This window comes from Uranotaenia lowii, chromosome 3, assembly GCF_029784155.1.
Source record: "Uranotaenia lowii strain MFRU-FL chromosome 3, ASM2978415v1, whole genome shotgun sequence".
NCBI lineage: Eukaryota > Metazoa > Arthropoda > Insecta > Diptera > Culicidae > Uranotaenia > Uranotaenia lowii.
In genome coordinates, this window is record NC_073693.1 from 3,355,870 (window position 1) to 3,372,415 (window position 16,546).

Here is a 16,546-nt window from a genome sequence, read left to right on the forward strand (position 1 = left end):
GGAAATGTTTACTGTTATAAAAAATGTAATTTCAATATCTAAAAACATCTATTTTTGAAGGATCGACAACAATCATCTTTCCTGATGAAACCAAACCATTTAAAAGCATACGGATTTCATTTGTTTTTGAAGCTAAAAACTATTTACCATTGTTTATAATATTTGTCCCTTAATGTATGCAACGGCATCGTTGTCTATTTTTCGATTATAAATCTTTTCAAAGAAAATGTAAAAAAGCAGTTTGTTCTTAACAAATATAATTATTGATTTCCACAATCAAACTATACTCATGGGAAATGCATTTGCGTTCTGGTTCCAAACTCAACTCCCTGAAAAGGCTGAACTGAAATTTTCCATGGTAGCATGGTAAGGATTATTCACTTCAAATGCTGAGACAGACATAAATATGTATCTAGCAAAAAATTATACCATCGATCTGATTCCCAAATATTGAACAACAATATTACATCATTCGAGAACATTATGTATTGCTGCTAATCAGATTTCGCTTATCACCACCACTTCGTTCAGTTTATCTAGACACGCAAATTGAATCACTTTGATATTTTTCTATATATTTGTTCAGAGTGTTATTGCTTACGCTTGATCATACTTGATCAGTAAGAATTGCAGATATTCTTCAGCACTCCTAAACTTATATTTCCCTGAGCGTTTTAGAACTGGTTATTTGGTACCTCTTTTGCCGGTGTAAAATTGGCCAAGGCTTCCGCTGGCTGGCTGCTTGTCCGAGTACGACGGAGACCGGTTGAGTTTTGAGGCTCGGTGGCAAAATCGTGGCAACACATCTGTTAGTTACTTAGATCGGTATGCGTCTTTCACTCCTTTGGCACTCACAAAACGGCCGAGGGTCGCTCGCTGGTGGCTTGGCCATCAAATACTTTTAAATGGATTCTTCGAGCGGGATATTCGAAGCGGAAAACGAAGCACTTGGCATTTACTTACTCACTTGTTTTTGGGTACTACCTGTACCTACTGTGTTAGCTATCGTTTGGTTGATGTCTAATTGCTTTGAATAATGTGCAATAAGACCCAAGGAAGAGAACACACGTACATACATTTGTTTTTTTTCTGTATTTCTAATTCCGAATGTGTGTGCCGGAGTGTGCCAGTCAGAATCAGCAGCAGTGGTCCACCTTGGCCATCGCTTGACGGGGCAGCACTACTCATGAACCGAAGAGCCCAGCCTTCCTTAGCTCCCCATCATGGCTGCTTAGAGGTGCTAGAGAGACCAACCGACCGGATAAAATATTCTAGCCGACCAAGAAGAGGCACTTCTTGCAATTGGCTTTCGCTGACCGTGAATTCGCAGTACGTACAAGTCTACTAATTTTTGTGTTTGCGCGCGATCAATTGAGTCACACCGGGTGGTCTCACGACTCATTTTGTCTTTCGAAAAAAAAAAAGGGAAAACTGGATTCTCACACTTTAGAAAAGATTTTGATGATAAACTATGTATATGAAACACGATTTTTCGTTAAAATCGAAGTCATTCAGCTTGTTATTGAAATTTAGAAAAAAACACAAACATTTTTTCTGGAGTTTGTGTTAATCACCAAGATGTTTTTTTACTATTTAGGGTTATCACTAGATATATAGATACATGGAAAATAAAAAAAAAACTAATTTGCCGAGATAGTAGGTAAACGATCATGGAACCAAAAAGATAACTTCTACCCTTTCGAGGTGAGACTCACCTCTTAGCAAGGTAAAATAAACCTGAATCGAGCTGAAAAAAGGCACGATTCACCTAGAAAAAAGGTAATCACAAAAAAGGTATTTTGTACCTCGTGGAGAGGTAAAATGTACTTGAATAGAACTGTGTGAGAGGTACAATTCACTTAGTGAAAAGCTTAACACATAACAGGTAACTTCTACCTCGTTGCATGGTAAAATTTACCTGAATTGTTTGCGAAGCCGTTTTTGGAGTTAGGCAGTTTTTTTCATCCTGAAAGAAGTTTTGCAATCGTGGCCAATATACGTGAATTTTTGTTCAAATACTTTTTGTTAGATTTTAAACATTTTGAGATTGTTGGAACTCTCTTATCATATATTTTATTTGATCAGTTATCAGAGTTAGAAAAGATCAAAGCAATCTACTGGTCGGACAAGACATTAAAAATTTTGCTCGACGTGAAAATTGAAGAAGTTGAACCAAAACAATGAAAATTTTGAAGTTTTGATGGCGTTTGTTGCTGTACCTGGGAAAGAGACGGGTTTGTCGTGGTGTGGCCGAGGTGATTTGCGCTACCCCGGTTTCCGGTGTTTTAGTTGAATTGTCCAATTCTCAAGTGTCTTCAACTGAGACTCACTGAAGAACCAATCCTGCTTCCCTGAACCACTGGATTATTGGCACGATAGATGGAGGGAAAAGGATTTCCGGATTCAAAGCTAAGTACATTCTCTCTTTTTTAGTTCATTGCAGATAAAGATTGTATTTACTATAGTGAATTTTCCCACATACAAATGATTCACTATGTACCGTGATTTGTCGTAACTCTGCGCAATTTTTCATTTTATATTCATATTTATCAGTTGAGGAGATAAAAACTCCATCAATTGGACAATCAGATTTTTAGACTACATTTGCTCAAATTTATAATAAATTTTATCTCGAGAAAACGGTTCATAATTTTTTTTTCGATGAACTGATAAAACGCAATTTGTTAGGTCATGAAAGTTCTGATTGGATTAACGCACTCATCATCGTACTTTTCTTCTAAAAAAGTGTAATTTATCTTATTCAAAAAGTATTAAAAAAGTCTGGGTTCTTGAAGCGAATAGCAATTTAAAAAATTATACTGAATAGATCAATATGAACCCATCGTTTGAACACTTATTTATAATAACAGTACATTGAAAAACGTTATCATTATTAATATAATTAAACAAGTCAATTATTTTTATCCAAGGATGAGTATCGAACCCGTGTTTAACCAGCTAAGGTTCCGGACGATAGAAAATCGTTAAAGGAAGAAAATATTCGTAAAGGAATGAATTTGGAAGGACCATAAACTACAAGATATAGGAATCAGGTTGTCGATCCCAGAGCGGAATGCTTATGCAGTGCAAACACAACTAAAAATTGGTGAGCTCTTTCCATTTATATTTAATTTTCTATTTGTGTACATTTCAATATTTTTACCCATCAATCCTATCTGCCAAGTGGGATTTCCTATAAACACAATTGATAGCCCTCCCTTTACCTATCTGAAACAGCATCCTTGTATGTAGGGTCGCATGAGTTCTCTTGCACCTGAAAAGTTCATTTCGCTGTTCAGATTATCCCTATATGATTACATTGACTTGTCACGGTGTGCATTATGGTACCACACTGATTCTCAATAACAACACTTGAAATGAGTATTGAATCCAGATACTCATTTTGGCATCTAGTGTTGGGCTTGATTGTTAGTTGTACCTCTTGTATCAGCCAATTCAAGATGTGTGTAGTCACCCAATGCTATGCTATGCTATCAGTTATCAGAGTTAGAAAAAAGTAATTGTTTTTTGGTTCTTGTGATTTTTTTCCAAAATAAATATGAAACCTAGAATTTTTTATGTCTCCAAATTTTTAATTCTTTTCAATTTCGAAAAATCAATCATCTTCCTTTTTTGCTTTTCATTTTTCATATTCTGATTTTTCGTTTCGCTAAAATAGCAAGTCGACAAAGTCATTTTTTTACTGTTTGAGTGATGCCCTGAATTCACATGTTCATATTTTTTTACCTTTTTGATTTCTTGTTCTATACAAGCGTTTTCATTTTTGAAGTTGATTTATTTTGTATTGATTTTATTTCAATTACCGATTTTTTTTTGAATTTTCTTGAATTTTAATGATTTTTTAGGCTTTGATATGTTTTGGTTTTTTGAAAACTTAATTCATGATTTTTTTTAAATATTAGATATTGATTTTGAAAATATTATTTATTGATTTTTGTATTTTGTAGTTCTTAGTATCTCAGTTGTTCTCAATATTCTACACTTTTCAACGCTTTTTCACTAAATTTTAGTTTTTTTTGTTACTACTTTTGTTGAACACCTCATGATGACCAAGTGAGAAACCTGAATTTTCTATCAATGGAACAAAATTGCTTGTAAATTGCGTTATGAACGTCAATTTTTTTTTATAGTATTCTCATAACTGTTGCAGATAATCCTTACTCAACTAGCGTTCATATCGTTAAAAGCCTTAGGAATTAGCGAACCATTCTATCGCACTAACAATATTGGAAATCTTATCTTAATTTGCAGTCATAACATTTGCACGGATTTCAACGAAACGAACCGATCGGAATTTCCCACGGTGATTTTGGGTATCGGTTCATTGTGTTCTAAAAAACAATTCATCAATATCCGGGAGTCAGTTTGTCCAGATAAGCGATGTACGCGACACAGCTTTTGAACAAATATCAATGCTCATCGCCTTCGTGGTCGTCAATGGATGTAAATTCAAAACTAATATTTGACAACTCTCGACTCGATCATCTCTGAAGATTTATTGCTGTCGAGTCGAGTGATTCAATCCGATGGTAGGTAGTAGAATGCCTGTCTGCGCAAAAGGTGCGTTCTTTTGACGCATAAATTTGTTAAGCTCGAAAGTCACGGGTTAAACCGATGATTGTCGAAAAAGCAGGAAGTGGATTCACAAAGTAACAGCAACGAAAAACGAATTAGCATTTTCGTAATCGAACCTCGGTTTACTTGCTTCCTGTTGTGGGTGCCAACGAATTTGAAAATAGTCACACATGAACACAAAGTTTATCTGCTGGAAGGTGATTTGTTGACATTTTCCTTTTGGACCTGGTTAACGGGGTGCTAATTTGGTGTCCAAACAGCCTGTGATTGATATCTAGAAAGCAATGTTTGCCGTCCGACTAGAACGTTCCATGAGTAAGATCTATTTGAGCTGAGTTAACGCTAAAATGCTAGGTATTTGATCGAGTTGAATTCTCCGAAAAGAAAATATTTGGGTCTTTGGCTGATACCTAGTATTAGAGACCATAAATTATAGTAGGGAAATAAGATGAATTTTTGACGAAGTTCACATTTGATTTAAAGACTCTTTGTTTGGTATTTATGATGATCGATAAAAAATTATCGATAATTAAGTTGACTGAAGCTAATTATTAAATTCTTCCTTATAACATTAAGTACAAGATGCGATAAAGATGGAAAGGTACAAATAACAAAATTGGCTTAATCATTCTACTAGCATGTCCGGTGCGCATTGATTTATCGAATTACAAAAATCTTACACAAAAGGTCGGTCAAACTAATGTTTTCAACAGAGCTTGATATCAAACATCTAAATCTTAAGGTTTATAACACAACATTCAATATGTTTGCACATAGTTTATTATTAACGTAATTGATTATTGGATAGCATAAGAAATTTACACATTTTTTTTGAGTCACACGATTTCGTCCAACATCCCAGCTAACATGAAATCTTAATAGAAAAGATAATCCAAATCGAATATTAAGACATTTTCAAAAACATCGTAAACAAGTTTGTATGGAGTGATTTTCTATTATTCATTTACGACAAGCTTTGCCCACAAAAAGTTAAATCGGATAGCAGTTTAGTCAATTCGTAAATATGTCTCCAAATAGTTGAGAATATGCTAATTCGACATTTACGATTTGAGTGAACTGATTTACGATAAATAGACGATCCTTCCTTCTTTCTTCCTTTGAGCGGTTCGTGAACAGAAAATCTTACATATAGAGCTTTAGAGCGAATCATATCAACTGATGAGTTGACATCGTGGTAAGATACCGGACAGTCAACTCGGAGGACCGGAGTTCAAATCTCGGTCGGTGAAAGTTTTTTTTTCGTTTTACTCATTTAAAATCGGGGGGAATCGAATCGTTGAAATCTTGTCATTGTAGATATATCGCCTCCACTTTTGTAGCAATATGCTATTTTGGTAAGTTTAATACAATCTCTTCATCTGGTATATTTGTTTGAATAATTCTGCTGTTCCTGCGATACACCCCCTTAAATCTTTGCTGGGAAAGTTCGCCAACTTTTAAGTTGACCATTAGGTTTAATATTGTTGAGAAATGAAATATCAGACGCACGTTTGTGTTGAAATTGAGTTATCGTTAATAGATTCCCTTCGTCAAGTCCTTATACAATAACTTAGTACTATAGCGATTATCATCTTGTCGCTTGAAACTAACTGATTTCCAAACTCCGAATTAGTTCTTATTCTATATCGGATTCTGAGATATCCTTTCAGAATAAACTGCCAACACTGCTGGGTTACTCTGAATCACCTTCTTTGCTGGCAAAGTTGATCGTGTATGATGTATTGTTGTCATCATCATCGATCATCATTACCTGTCAAAACGCTATTGTTCTTGATAAGCGAATCGACTGCGCAAAAGGAAAACGAAACCAAAACAATGTAGTTTTGGTTTTCATTCGGAGTCGGTGGCAATCAACCCCCTGGCAACTTGACGTTTCCCATACAAATCGCGTGTGCCAGTTTTTCTGGTTCTCTGGTTCTCTCAAATCGAAAATCAAGCGACTTAACATGTCGGAAGGGCGCATATGGAAATATGGTTTCTTTTAATCGATTCAACGAATGAAAAAAAATGTTAAGAATTGAAAATTAGCTCAGTTATACGTAGAGTGAATCTGTTTTCAGAAGTTCAGTCGAAGCAAATGGCACACAGACGTAAATCTGTGTGTCCTTTATAAGGTTTAAAACTTTTGGACTGATAAAAATAATTCACTAATATACGGCAGATTTTAGGAAAAAGAACCCCTTCCACTGAAACTATTGATGACGATCGTACACAATAAATGTAAAACAAAACATTACCACAACCATCATCGAGTGATTTTCATAAACTGCGATACATATCAAAATTTTAGTATAACAAAACTTTTAAATTATAGCAGAAAATTTCTCGGTTTATGGGAAACTGTTCCTATACAATAAATAAATTGGTAGAATATTGAATGAGAATAATAATTTCAGTTGAAACTTTTTTTCATTCATTCGAATTTTATGATTCGCACCACATTTGATGATGTGCCCTTTCCATACGCATGGCTCGAAAAGTATGTAAACAAGCGGTACACATGCGACATCTGCGAATTTTAATCAGGCACACGAAACTCGCCAGAACTGTCAAGTTGCCAGGGGGTTGGTGGCAATCCAGGACGGAATCTTTCAAGCTGGCTGTCCACGGAAATGAAGGACTCTTGCTGGATAAAAAAAAACTATTAAGGCTTTCCCCTATTCTGATCAACATCTCCCCTCAATTCGCAAATTGAGAGTGCTGAGCTGCTTCACATGCCTCGCCCTCGTGAACGCATCAGCTGACTGATCCTCAATCGAGATAGGTATGTCGCAAAGAAAGCTGACCGATTCTTATGATCTCTCTGATGAACGCGTACCTACTTGACATCCAAGTGTTTCATTCGCTGATGGGTCCGCGCCTCCTCCAGGCACTGGATACATGGGATGTTGTCCTTCATCAAGGTAAAAGGAATGCTGAACACACCCAATTCACCCAGAAAGTTTGCTAACCGCATGGCACAGTGCTCAAATCTCAGCTTCGGTCGATAAGAGACTGACCGTCTGCTGACGTTTCGGTGACCACGAAATTAGATTTCCGAAGATTATGTATGCATTGCTCGATACTGATCTTCGATCATCGAAATCTTTAACGAAATCCACGTCTGCATGTCTCATAAGTGGATCCTGGTTCGCGTTTCTGCGGAATATCAACGCCGTATCGTTCGTACCTTGAGGGTACGTAGAACACGCCTCAGGCCTCGCCAGTGTCTAACCGCCTGGCTGGAGTAGTATTTGCTGAGTGCACTAATCGCAGCACACATATTTGGTCTCGATGACGTCGCCAGATACTGCGAACAACCGATTAACTCCTTGAATGGCTTTTTGGCGATAACCTCACCATCGCACTATGGGGCAGTTCCATACAAGGAGGCGGCAAAAAGTATGATTAGGTGTTTTGGACTATTTTGATATTTTTGAAAATTTTGTATGAAAATTACTATTTTAACTAACTTAAAATAAATTTTAACAATAATTATGCATAAATAACTTTTAAAGTACGATGCTTGGTGTTATTTTTGACCCTACTTTTTATTTCTTTTGAAAACCGGGTTTTGGACTAATTGATCATTAATGATAAATAACATCAAGACATTTCATGAAACTCAAGAGAAAAATGTGTGAAATTATTGATCAATCATGAGAAACATTTTTTTTTTGACAAACCAACATCAACTTTGTTGAATTTTTACTCATTAATGGGTAAAAATTACCCATTTGCATGATATTTTCAGCTTAATTTGACTATAACTCAAAAAACGGTGCTTTAAGGTGCCTGGAATCTCTTTCATTGTATTTTTAGGACTTTAAAATAGATCTTGATAGTGAAAAAAGTATGGGGAAATGCGGGGATTTTTTTTGGCGAGGCTTTAAAGTTTTTTTACTTTTGAAAAAAGTAATTATTTACTCATTTTTATCATAGATCAATTTAGCGTGTAAAAATTTTAAATGGTTCAAATGATAGCTTTTAATATAAGCTTTCATATGGTCTACTTTGAATTTAAGAAAAAATGTTTTCCATAGAAATAAATGTGATTTAAATTCTTTTCTTCATCATATAAATTTTTCAATTTTTCAAAGTCTGATGTCTGTGGTGCGTTCAGTATTCAAGATAATGAGTTGAAAAACCGGGAATATCTTAGTTAAATATTAAGTTATTAACTAGTAAAAATAAAAAAGCGATCCGTTTAAGTTCAGTTTTTGACTTTTTGCCGCCTCAAACCCCATAGTGCATCGTTCAATCGGTGTGTCTACGGGTTCGCTTCAGAAGCTTCTCAACGTACCCTGATTGCGAAATCTCGATTGTACTCCTCTGAATGTCTCACTTGATGGTCATTCCCACGGAAGTCTTGACCTACAATAGAGCCTTCATTCGAAATAGCCTTTCAAGCTCGTTTTTTATCCAGCTGACCTTGGAAACACCTTTTCCGGAAATCAGGATGTCATCCACATATAGAATGAGGATGAGTCCTCGCTTGAAGTAACGGTGCCACTCTTCAACGGAAAAAAACTAAGTTTTCGTATCTTGTCGTCGAATCGCTGATTCCAAGACCGACCCGCTTGTTACAACCCAACCACCTTCTATTTGAAGATAACTTCTTGTAAATTTCCACTGAGAAATGCAGTTTTGATGTCCATCTGATGAACGACCATGTAATGTTCTGTAACAGTTATCATAGTCAGCATATATCAGCACACACTTGTAAATTTTAAGGCCAAAAATAGAAGCACGAAATCCACTCAGTGTGGACTTTCAATTGTTGCACCCCTCGGCCAACTCAGACGTCAAGCAAAATTGAAAACCTGAATATCTCCAGTGTAAAAGCACACGGAAGAAAAAAGAAAAAAAAACGCGCAAATATGTTGAATCGAGAGGTGACTTGTGTTTTGAAGGAGTGACCTCCTTCCTCGACAAGGTGTTCCTGGTCAGTCTGAGGACGGGCCGGTTCATCAGAACCGCTATTTGAGGAATCAAATCGGACCAAATAGGAAGCTATTAGCCAATCTCCGCCGAATTCTGGTGAGTTGCCTTGTTTTTTTTTCTGAAAACATGTTATTAAGGTATCGAAACTCTTCCCCAAAACTTGGTTGATCAATCCGTCAGATTGCGATCTTGTGCTATCGGACGTCTCTGTGAGTAGCCTGACTAATGAGTTCCGAAAGAAGACATCTCGGTCGAGTCGTTCGCTTTCGCGAAACTATATAGAGTAACGAACACTTTCCCGGTAAGTTAACCTCATTGTGCACATGCTTTCATGCACTAAACGCACTTCGTGTTGCAGTCAGCCAAAATTTATCACAGCGCAGATTCGTCGAGGGAGGAGCCCAACCGTATAAGGGAACAGCCCCAATATTGGGTAAAACAAATGAGACGCAGTGCATTGAGAGGAAAATAATCTCGCTTCGTCCTCAGGGTTGTCCTTTTACTTGGCGCATTTTCCTCAAAGCTGCTGCTGTTGGTAGCCTCGGTGCCCAAAATCGTACGTCCCTACGAGGGACCACCGCCTACAAAGGCATTCTTTAGGAGCATCAAAACTCTACCAGGCTTCAGAAGTCCGATTCCTGAACACTTCGTTAGTATCCTCGGGTAGACAACTCACATCGATGAGGCCAAGTCGTGTGCCAGAAGAAAGTGCATTGGTGCGGGACCTGTGAAATACCCCTCCAGGTCGCCATTAGGTACAACTCCAGTTGGATCAGAATCAGAAGAAATATCAGAAATATCTCGTTAGGCCAGTAAGCGAGTCTCCTCGAAAAGATTGGGTTGGAGCGGAAGTTGTGGTAGAAGCCAGTGAACCAGCTGATGATACAAAACCACCAGGGTTTTAAAAAGCGGGCTCGGGAAGCCTATGTGGATTTCTCCAGCATACTCACGTGTCGATTCTAAGAAAATAGGATCCGGTGGTATAATTGTCGAAAACCTGTTGGTCGCCCAATGGGCAGTATGTCGAGGAAGTAGTACCTCAAAGGTGAACGACGTGGAAAGGTGCAAGAGGCGCAGTAGGACGATCTAGGTCACCAATACAAGGCTTCACACGCCCTGCACCGAAATGTCTGCCATGAGGACCTATAAGAAACTGTACACGGTAACCTACCCACATCAGGGGAAACCGCGATCGGTGTAGGGTGACTCTTTCGTCGGGGAGCACCTGAGTAGTGTGCGTCCGACCCTGGCAGTAAAGCATACAAAGATAAGACAATACCTTCTGCGAATGCCGAGCTGCTAGGTACGTCGCGCGTCTGTGTGTAGGATACCTCCAACGTAACTGTCGCGGAGTATCCGAGTCGAACGCGCCCTCTGCGACGGAAGCTGTGGGGATAAGACAATACCTTCTCCACAGTGGAAATCGTAGGGGGAAGAGTATTCAAGTCGCGGAATACTCTCGGGTAGAGTGGTCTCACGTCGCCGTCCGATGAGCCACTCGAGTCGGGTAGGATGACATCACCGTCGGGATTCATCTGAGTCTCAAGCGTCTAAGACCCGTACGTGTGCTGTGACAGGCGCGAGTCTAGGATAAGCTGCTCTCGATTCGGCACACGGCGGGCAAAAACCCTAGGGTTGCCAGCCAAAAAGGGAGGAGTAGAATGTCCTTTCGGCGGGGGCATTCGAGTAGTGTGCGTCCGATCCTAGCAGTAAAGCATACAAAGATAAGATTTTACCTTCTGCGAATGCCGAGCTGTTGTGTTGGATACCTCTACCGCCGCGGAGTATCTGAGTAGAACGCGCTCCCTACGAGGGAAGCTGCGGGGATAAGACTATACCTTCTTCGCAGTCGAACTCGTAGGGGGAAGAGTATTTACGCCGCGAAATGCTCTCGGGTAGGGTGACCTCACGTCGTCGGCGGGTGAGTCACCTGAGTCGGTGTAGGATGAATTCTTCGCCGCGAATCATCCGCTGTGACAGGCGCGTGTCCAGGATAAGCTGCTCTCGACCGGTACACGGACGGGCAAAGAGGAGAGGGCCTCGAGCCAAGCCAGGCGGAGCCAAGATCTCAAGTCGTTAGAGGAGAGGTCATTGGTCTCTTGCAGTGGTCTCGAACAGAGGCGGAGCGCACGATTTTCGTGGGAACCAAGCTAGTCTCGAGTTGCGAGTAAAGGCCGGACTTCAAGTCGTTAGAGGAGAGGTCCTTAGTCTTGAATCGTAACAAGAGGTAGGGTATATATGCTGGAGTTTGACTCGAACTGAAGTTTGCCGATGAGCGCTTAAGCGCGGACTTGGTTTCCCATCTCGGGTATAGCCTTCGTTGCAGGTCCGGATGGGAATTATGGCCAGAGGCCCCAGGTGGACTTTATGGCGTAGGGGTACTTAGTATCATGAGTCGTCCAATTGCACCCATGGACCCAGAGTAGCATACTGGGGGGACTCGGTCGCTCGCCGTGCCTTGGAATGCAATCCGTAAAAAGGATTAACCACCTGGGTGATCAACTACATCAGGGGACAACATGCTGAGACATGTGAGTTGGCCTTATCTTATTTGAAAAATGAAATCTCATTCCGTTAATGAGAAAATCCCAGAAAAAATGCAGATTCGCATCATCCAATAAAATAAAATTAGTAACAGTTCGTTTACCAAAGCCAAGACGGTACGAACGCTTTTCATTTTGAACACCGGAGCATAGGATTCCCAGTAGTCTAGTTCTGGTCTGTGGGAACAACCCTTTGCGACCAATCGAGCCTAGTAGCGACGATCATCTTTAATGGTGAACACCCATTTCGACAAAATAGGTTTTCTGTGACCTGGGGGCAAGCTAACAGCTTCCCAAGTGTTATGTTCCTTCATTTTTTCGTCGAAGATGGTGTTCCAGAAGTCACAGGCGTCCCGGCGTTTCAGCTCTCTAATGTTTTGATGTAGCTCCTCCTGAATGACTGTGACTACGTTATCAACGTATCGTTGAGTAGCTCCTCGAGTTTGCTGACTTCGTCTCAGCGCCGGTTCAGGATTGACGGAATCTTGTTTCCTTCTTGGCCTCTCACAATTACACTGTTGAGCACAGTGTGATAGAGATCAGCAGACGGATCGAAAGACTGCTCGAGCGCTTCGAGCGCTTGGACATCGGCTAACCGCTCGAATGTGGTTTCAGGCTCTGGTGGGCTCTCAGCTGGCTTCTCGATGCATGAGGGAAATAGACTCGCGTGTTTCTGTTGAGGTTCCATCAAGCTGGATTCATCCAAGAACACGTTACGATGAATTTCGATGGATCGGCTCGAACTATTCCAAAGCCTGTATCCGTTATTTGCATAATTCACGAATACCGGGCGTTTCGATTTGTAATCGAACTCCGTCCGTACTCTGTGCGTACGCTAGGCACCCGAAAATACGCAGATTGGCCTTCGACCGACACAGAAATATTATCATTCACCTTGGATCCATCCTGGGCATCTATTCAATATTATTTATCGAAGAATGGTAATCGTTCATAGTTTAAAAACAAGCTCATTTTTGTTCAACTCATCACAAGTTCGTCTCACAGTAAGTCAAGTCATAGAAAAATGTCCAATGTGATATATAATTTAGCCACTCTTATGCAATCGTAATGATGTGATTTTTTCCTCCTGGTTTCAAGGTCATCGCCAATATTTGTAGGTTTTTTTTTTCAAATTGAAAGAATAAAAATACTCGAGCAGCTGAACAAACAATACTTTTTCATTTGGGTTCAAATGAATCGCATATTTTGAAAAAAAAAAGAGCTGTTAGGTCTTGTGCAATAACATAGGGATGATCTTTTTGATTTTGAACGTTCATTTTTTTTGTGTATAAAGATGCTATTTTCTCTATTCCAGAGAATTCCATAAATGAATAAGTCTTACCTTTTGCATGGAGCACACTATCGGGTTACTATCAGTTGACGAAATATCTGAAATTGAAATGAAAAAAAATAATACGATTAGGTGGGTGCTATAAAAGTTGATGAGAAAAAATCTAAAAAAGATCATTTGACTGAATCATTAAGGCTAACACCTCGGACCCAAATTCATGCACATAAGGCAGTTTACGAAAACGAGTTTTTATTCTGTAGGAAAAGTTTGCTTTCTAATAAAACTAGAATTTTATAGTGTATCTAAAAATTTCGGTTGTTGCCATTTCCCTAAGAATATCCGCTTAAAATCTTTCTTTCAAATACCCAGGTGTGCTATAAACCAATAAAATTCTCGTTCAATGTATCCTTGGACTATGGCAAACGTTTTTGATCCCGGAAGAAACCGAACGATCGCTGAACGGAGTTTTTGGGAGGCGGCTGTTTGATGTTAGATTCGTACCGGTAGTATTGCGATAGAACCGTTGTTGTTGGTTGGCAAAAACTGCCCAATCTGTTAAGCAGCTTTAAAGTGGTTCAAAAACGATTAATCTGTGCAGAATTTATAGAGGTTTAAATCATTGAAGAGTTGGTATGATGGTTGGGTTCGATGAATTCAAAGTTCAATGAACTTTATTAAAATTTCATTTTATAGAAAAGGTTTCTGGTTACAGATTCCAATTTACCCCAATTTGAATAAGGCTTTTGAAAGTTTCAGAACAAAGTTACGTTGAGACAGCCAAAATCATCGGTCAGCTGAGAGCAATTTCCGAATATGCAGCCAAGTGTTGAGAACGCTGTTTAATTTTGGTCATCTCAAGTGCTCATATATCAAGTGTTAGCGAGCGATGAAACATCATTGAGGAAAAAAAAAACACACATGAATTACAGCGTACCGAGATCAAAGATCATGCGGATTTCTAATGAACGAATCTTCGCCCATCAACAGAACCTAGCCGTTGGCAAAAGATCAGTTGAATCTAAGCTTGAAGAGGAGGGCCGATGATGCAGGAAGCGCTCGACGTATGGCAATTATACTGATTGAACGTACCGTGCCCAGACATTGAACCATACGCGATCCTCGAGCCCATAAAATGTTGTCCTTTGAGGCACAATGAAGGTTTTTTGTTTGCCGTTCGAATTCTCGTATCTGTTAGAATATTCCACCACCATTAAATTAGATCGTATATGAATCAAGTTTACGGTTACTTAAATTGTACCCAAGAATTCCGGTCCCAGAGTAAGAGAAAAAAAACTCCTGAATTCTGCACCGCACATGGTGTGGTACAAATAAAATTACTAAGCCTGTTTGCAAATGCCTTCTGCGATCCAAGTGGGCCAACCAAGGTCTTTTGGATTTATTGAATCTATCGAACGGAGCTTCTGTGCTGATCTGGAGAAGGCCTGCTTTGATCAATTGGAATCGTAAACCTACTCACCTCCCTCATTCATGATTCTGTTAGTAATCGATTCTGCTTGAAAGCGTTTGACAATATTGGTCACTTGGGATTTCGCAATTCTTCTTGGTGCACCGAGAGAAGGTCGTGATCATGGAAAGGTCCTATATGCGCCGAAGAGACACATGGGACAATTTGGCTCGCTTGGGATGCACTCGGTGCCAAATTCTCGAGCCCAGATGTTTGTTTTATCTATTTTTTTTTCTGCAGCCACCACGTTTGGATGACAGCGTTTTGCTTGAATGCCATTTGATTTTCCGCAATCTCCTCTTGGCTACTTGGATCATATGACTTCGTACCTCTCTCGTGTAAGTTTATAGAAAGCGAAAGCCTACTTCTGACTAGGCAGATTTTGCTAAGCCAACCAGCCACCCAGCCAACTTGGATGTTGTTGGTTAGGACTTTGGTTCTAGCAGCAGCGGCATGCAGTGTTTTATGGCGTGCCCAAGCAGTTGTTGACGGTGGATTTTTTTTATTGGTCTTGAGGTTGGTTACTGGAGAAACGGGTTTCTATGGCGATAATAAGTAATGAATGGACGACGTATGTTGACATCGGTCTACTTTGGTCTCCGGTGGCGCACGAGAGAACGGAATGGGGCAATTTTCGTTGCACATTTTACCTACTAGATCTTTTTCCAATTTTTTTTTTGCTTTTTTAGATCGCAGGAGCCGTGTGCTGGTCAGGTGAGGGTGGAATTGCCCAAGGATGCAATTGAAATTCATCGTTCTGGTTTTTTAGAAGATAAAAAAAATAAAATGTAAACTACGCTACTCCGGCGTCAGAAAGTACCTACGCATTGCAACAGAGTGGTGTTTTGAAAAAGGCATTTTTAGATTCTTTATGGAGCCGGTTTTGCCAGCCTCTAATTAAAATGTTTCGCAAACTATTTATGCGCTGCTGCATTCCAAGTTCACTTATCATGTGTGAAGGGTAAAGTTATGAGGCAAGTTTGTGCATTGGGTGTATTGGGTTAAAATTTGGCTTACTTTTGAATGTAAGTTTATAGGTAAGTACTATTTTTGTTATTAAACCATATAAAACGGTCTGCAAGCTAACAAAAGTTTCCATAGTTTCTGTTTGAAAGAAAAGTTTATAATCATCAATCCAGATCTCTGTTGGACCCAAAAATAAAATTATGGAAATAACTCAACTACAGCTTTTCGTTTTTTTTTGCAATAATAATGTGATTTATTTCGGCAAAAACCGTGCTTTTATACAATTTTAATTCAATAGGAAGGGACCTTTTACTGGTAAATGAGTATATCAAACAAATAAACGAATAAACAAATATCTAATTCTCAGGGAACATTTTCCAAATCAACATAAGATCTGCACTTTACTTTAAATAAGATTGAACAAAAACCGTACCATGCCAATCAATAACATTCTTCTAAAAAAAAAACTGCAAATAAACAAGATTTAATTACAAAAAGCTATATCCAGTGTACTGGTTTATAATCTATGTTGGTATAAATTAAAACTTAGAAATGACAAAATGAGAGTATCCTTAATTTAGTTTTATTATTAACCATACCTATCACTCTTCACATAACACGAGCGTAATAAAATGTTGGCACCAGGATTATAAAACCCCTTCAATGACGTACATTCGATCATTACCTCATCATGCTCCAGGAGCCCGTGGCAAGTATACGCCCAAATTTGCCTTTGATCAC

The 16,546-nt window shown here is 39.1% G+C and overlaps 1 protein-coding gene across 1 annotated transcript in view; it reads right to left on the reverse strand.

Annotated features, from left to right (window-relative positions):
* The window catches only part of LOC129750525 (scavenger receptor class B member 1), a 144,455-nt gene that overhangs the window by 98,208 nt on the left and 29,701 nt on the right, over positions 1-16,546 (reverse strand). Inside the window, exon 2 of the mRNA XM_055745482.1 lies at positions 13,426-13,472. The gene's annotated coding sequence lies outside the window, so the exon portion shown is untranslated. The remainder of the gene's footprint in view (positions 1-13,425; positions 13,473-16,546) is intronic.